We start from the raw sequence: 6,509 nt of genomic DNA, 5'->3' as shown, positions 1-6,509 counted from the left end.
AATAAAATGTTATTTTTATTGTTGATTGCGCTTAGGAGAGACAGCCAAGCGAATCGTTGGAGGGTGCGCGCACCCCCTTGAGGTGGAACACTAACTCAAAATTCTAAGCATGAACATTCTAAACTCTAAATATAAAACATGAACATACAAATTCTAAACATAAACTGGGACATATTATCTAAACATGTTCCATATTATGAATTTAAAGGGAGAAAATTAGGTTTTGTCTTGAAAGTTTTTTGGAAAGTTCCTCTTTCTAAAGATTTAAATTTAAATTTCCATACTTAAAGAAAATTAGCATATATGCTCAATAAAAATAAGCTTCATGCCAAAAAAGTGGACTAATATCCATTCAATAACAAAAGAACATCTTCGTCACAAAGCTGCTCGTCGTCATTTTAATTATTTTTTTTTAATTGTTTAAGCTCTGTTTAATTATTTAATTAGTATGCAATGTTCTCCACTTTTCACGCAACGGCCCTGAAATTTCAAATACAACCTCTCAAACGCCAGAAATTTTGAATCTACAAGGTAAATAATATAGTTTATTTCCTAGAAATTTCTCTAATTGTTATCCAACGGCTTAAATTATGTATTTCAACCCTAAATTGATTATAAATTGTTAATTATTTTAAAGAAACGTTTATGCATAAGTTGCTTATTTTTACATTACATTTATGTAAAATTTATACGGAGTATCATTTGAAGGTTTGAATCTGGGGATAAATCAGAAAAAGAAAACACAATCATGGCAACATATGTATTCAGAAATAGGGAGCATGGAGCAATGTAGGCACTGGGGAGCAGGTATTAGCTACTAGCTTGTTTGAAGCGCATAGTCTTTCGTCGCGGTCTTTCAATATAATGCGTCTGCTAATGAGTTTAAATGTTAAATATCCTCCACTATACCATTGTTTAGTAGAGTGCTGTACTATAGGCTATAGACTATAGGCTAGAATTAGAAGTGAAGTACTGTTTTTCAATTTAACTTCCACTACTATGCAAATATGTTTTCTTATTCAGTCCCCAGATAAAACAAATTGTAGGGCCCCTCGGGCAAATGTACTCCGCCTCCCCCTAAATTCTAAGATTTTTACTGTTTATCTTAAAGCTTTTTTTTATATATAATTTTAGTATTTTTTGGCTTTTTCAAATCTACCTCAATAGTTTTCCTTCTTATTGGGAAAAAATTTGGAGTGGAATGTGGAATATTAATCAAAGGATAGAGATAATAGGAAGGACATCCTTTCCTAAAATTAATCCATCCTTCCCAAGTATAGTCAGGGATAACCAAGGTTAGTTTAAGGGGAATCATGAGGAGAGGGAAAGTAAATTTTCCCTAGGATGATTTTGTTCAACTAAACGTGTCGGTGAAACTCATATTTAGCAGCTAAACTAACTATGGTCTATATGTAAACTTGTATCAGATAGTCTGTATAAGACCAGTCCGGTCCAAATGATAAATTTGAGTTGAAGTGATAAAGTCTATTTTGTAATAGTACCTTGCTTGTTTTGGGACACATTGACAATTTATGTTTTCTAATTTGGAAACCCTTAACGTTTTATCTTTTGAACAAATCGTCTGCAGGGTCCACGGAAATTCAAGGGTCAACATATTTTAACACCCTGCTAAAATATGTGGAACATCATTAACTCCTGTATTACATCTGGGGTAAGAGTAACCCGCATCTGAGGGCAGTCTTTCTCTTTCAAAACCCTTTCTCTATTTTCAGTTGTATATGATTCCATTGTATACAACACCAGATCCCTAATATCTCGGCCTTTAAATTTACTGGATTTAAGAGGGGGAAACGGTTATAATTTATAAATAACACTGGAGAACAAAAAAAATAAAAACTTTAAATAATAAAGATCCAAATATTTTGACTCCACGTCTGGGAGCCTTTATCAACGGAAAAAAAGAGTTCAATTAAATGAAACAGAACATATAAAGAAAAAGACAAAAAGAAAAATAAAAAAATAAAACTCACATCTTAATAACCTCCAAAATACTACAATCACTGTAAATAGCCTCAATAAGCACAGAGAAATGACAAAAGATTGTTTAATGGTACACCAGATCGTCTCTTGTATAATTTCAGTTTAGCAATGAAGTCTAGCAAAAATGAAATACTGTGTTTATTAGAAAGAACTAACATAAACCCCAGGTAATCATCATGAATAAATTATAAGATTAAGATCATTTGAACTATATAGGCAATCTAAGGCTGTATATGGCAACAGGTCAGAGAAATTTATGTATTATATATTGAACAGATTTTTTGTTTGCCATCATAGCTGCGGTCTATTGACTCTTTCCAGCATTGAACTCATCTTGACGTTTGCTCTCAAGGTTGAGCAAAAGGTTTGAAGACTATTATGTAACACATTACTGTTTGAAGTTTCGACCTGCCCCTATTTTCATTTGATCAAACAATGTACTATGGTATGCGGAAGGTCAAATAAATATTCTGATAAGGTCGATTCGTAAGTTTCTGGTTTTCTATTATATTTAAAAGAGCAATCAATGGCATTTTTATGTTGTAATCAATTTTCGAAATTGTTCTGTATCCTTTCCACATAAAATTTACCACAAGAACAAGAAATTTTGTATACCCCACTCTGTATGTTTTCGGAATCTTATCTTTTCCATTATTTAGTAAAGAGCCTATAGTTAGTTGTGATTTAGAAGCTGTTTTATATTATCTTTTTTAGTTCTTTTCTTAATTTTTGTAACAAAATTGGAATGTACGGTAAAATTATTTATTTTTTTTTTTTTTTTTTTTTTACTCATCTTCTTCTGTGTGACTACTCTAATCATCTTCCTAATACCCTGATTTCATTACTTAAGGTTTTTTTCACTCTTTTATTTAAATTATAAACGCTTTTTATCTCTTAAATTAATTAAATGGAAAAGCAGTGTGGTCTAAAGTTATTTGCCGTCAAATCTAATTTCAAACAATTATAGAAACCTCTTTAACCTAGGGATAACTGGCAGAAGACTTCAACATCTCTGTCCTTCTTACTACCTGAATCCAAACCTGGGTATAAAATCCCAAAAAGTCCCTAAACTATCCCTGCTAAACATGAAAGATATTGCAAGAGTCTTTGTTCTGAGTTTTGTTGAACTGTATAATAGCCAGGAAAAAGAGTTATTAATTTTATTGTTATCTATTTATTTTTGTTCTTTTTGACTCTTTTAACCAAGTTTTGACTCATCTTATTTATGTATTTATTATATATATATATATATATATATATATATATATATATATATATATATATATATATATATATATATATATATATATATATATATATATATATATATATATATTCATATATATATATTATGTTTAAGAGGTAATTACTTGGCAAAAAAAAAAAAAAAAAAACTGTCGTCCTAATCCAGCAATTGAGACAAATGTGCACTTGAACAAGGCTTTTACCTTACCCATCTATCCAACTACCTAGGACCAAACAGTATACCCAAACCGTCAACCAAATAGACATGTCCGAATCCATGCAAAGTCGTCATCAATAAATGTAAGTCGTTGTAAATTTACCAGCAAAAGCACCTTAAATCTAGCAAAATATTTCCAAGTAGAACCTTCCATTTAGGGCTCATCAGAAGAAATACCACCTGCCTTAAAAGGTTTCAAGGCTTTACATTATTTACCCGGCACGGTGAAGCCTCTACCGTAAGATCTATATGGTAACCCTATGTCAGGTAAAACTTGTGAAATACATGCATACTAGTCAAGCTATTAAAAATTACATACAAAAAGTGTTTCAATGTTTCCTTAATAAAATCACAGAGGTCACTGACAGAGACCATTCTGTAAACATTGACGACATGTCCAGATGTATCTTTCATTGGTCTCTGGAACCAATTACCAATTTAAAGATCCTCAAGCTTGTTTGAAAACCACTAAAAACTCAAACTTCCAAAAAAGGTCAGCGCAAGAGAAATTATATTAAAATATCATTCAGTATTTCTTTATAATTTTTGTATATTTACTTAAAAGTTCATGATACATAAAACTAAATTGTTTGAATTGCCAACTAATTTTTTTGGCAGAAAAACCTCTTAAGATCAGTTTTTCACTCAGCTTTTTATATCTATTTTAAAAATATGTGTAATTACTGCATATTTTTGCATACCTAAATAATTGGGAATAATAAGCCGAATAAGTAATATTTGAATGTATATTACTTTCAAGGAATGGAAAATTAATTACTTCAAAATTAAAATCATCCGTTTTATTATATAATTTAAAAACTAGTATATTATTATTTGAAATATTAATATTTAAATCTCAGAAATGATCGGTGTGTCCCATCCCATAGCTAGGCTCAAGAATTAACTCTTGTGGATAAATATTTATTGAAATCTCAATAAATTCTGCGCGATTTGTTGCTATGAGATAATCCAGATATCTTTTATTATTAGTTATTTTATATTTTCCACTGCTGGAATCGTTTGTCTTAATCATTTAATCGTATTCTGATTTACTTAAAAACAGTTGTGCTGTGAATAGACTTACATTACCACCCATAGGAATACCTACAGTAAGTTTATACAAATTCCCATTAAATCTTATAAATGTATTAAATAGAACAAATTCTAATAAATCGCATACCATATCCAAGCTATAACATCTTGAATTAATAGTACTTCTAAAGAAATTCGTCCATCGGGCATTTTTATTAAAATTATAAATTTTAAAAAATCCTATATTATAAAAAATACAATTTTTCTTTATCACAATTTTGAATTTTTAGAATAATAAATTTTTTGACAAATTTGAATACAGAGTAGTAAAATCAAATGAATTGACTCTTTTAGCTGAAACATTCGCCAAAGATTCTATCACTTGTAACGAGTTATTAACGCTCACATATGGGTTAAAGTTAGAAAATATTTTTAATTCCGGAGCAATATGCTTTAAATTTATTTCTAATTTCTCCTAAGATTAAAGATATATCAGTAGCCGCAATTCTGGTTGGACACCTTGCTGCCCCAGCAATAAAATGTGGTTTTGGTTGATTTTTATGAAATTTTATCTTCCAATATAAGAAAGGAAACTGTTTATTATTATCATTTATTTTAATATTGAATTTTTTCAAAATTCTTTCTTCTATATTTTCAATTAAACTATTCTCCTCCATATGGGCCTTTTCGTATATATTTGTTGTTTGTAACTCTTTTGATAAAATATCACAATAGAGTTTCTGACAAATTATGGCAAAATTATTGCTAGCTTTATCAACTGGTACAATTATAAATTCATTATGTATATTAGCAATTGCTTGTTTCATATTGGCATTATAAAATATTGAATTTTTCAAAGAGTCTGTAGAATTAGTTCTATACATGCTATTTCTTACATTAGTCAAAATCAAATTTATCCAATTCTGAAATCTATCTTTAGCAATTTTCTCCTTCTTGCACCAATTATCAATAAATAAGTTTAAATCATTCTTTAATCTGCTAAGAATATCTGCTGGCCTTATGCAGTAAGAAAGACGGAACTTAGCACCCATTTTCATTATATTTTGAAGATCCCAATGCTTTATAACGGACAAATCCCCCATTACAATATGCTCATAAGTTTGATCCACATACGGTAAAAATTGCTCGCAATAACAAACTAGTTTTCAATGACTCTCCCTGTCCAGTTTTTTAATTATTGACTTATAGTTAAAGATCATTTGACAAATTTTTTTTTAAAATTTATATGTTAAAATTGGACAAACATTATACACCAAATTACATGGAAGGGCATTCCTCACTCTCCACTGGTTTGAGATTCTTGGAAAATTAATATCTTCTATTTGTTTAGAACAAAAATTAATAGACAAATATAATCTATTAGCCTTATTTACAATTTTATCCGATTAATTATATTTTGAAATAAATTTTGATTTAGCTAAAATGCAAACTGCATCATAAATTAATTTATTTTTTGAGTTACATGCTGTACTATTTTTTGCAATCCAGAATACTTTTATTAAATTATTCCTTGATAACTTATTTAAAGATTTTATTAAACTAGTCATTCCATTAGTATCAAATATGTTACCTAAATCGATTAAAATTGCATTTAAATCTAAATAATTCTTTTTATTATTTTTTCTATGTAATTTTGGTCGGTTTTTACGTTTAGTGGGGCAATTAAAAGAAGGGTGCTCAGTTAACCCATTGATACAATTAGCAACTACATTCGACATGTCTCCGTATTTCGCAACTCGATCATTTAGCCCAAAAGGATACGCGGTACCCAGAGCAGGATTCTACTCTTAGTTTAAATATATAAATATTACTGGCTGAATTCTTAATAGTAATTGAAAAATGCTTGATCACAGAACGACCAAACCCTCCTTGATTGTACACAAGTTCTATTTCAGAATATATTTCTAGTTTTTGTCTGCTTGAACTCAATGTATTTTGGTTTACTAAGAATTTAAAGGTTTAAAGTGTCTGATGACTTATTAAAAAGGTTTAG

This window comes from Artemia sp. Qi Xiang Cuo, chromosome 20 (assembly GCF_049724085.1).
Source record: "Artemia sp. Qi Xiang Cuo chromosome 20, ASM4972408v1, whole genome shotgun sequence".
NCBI lineage: Eukaryota > Metazoa > Arthropoda > Branchiopoda > Anostraca > Artemiidae > Artemia > Artemia sp. Qi Xiang Cuo.
Note: the sequence above shows the minus strand (reverse complement) of the source record.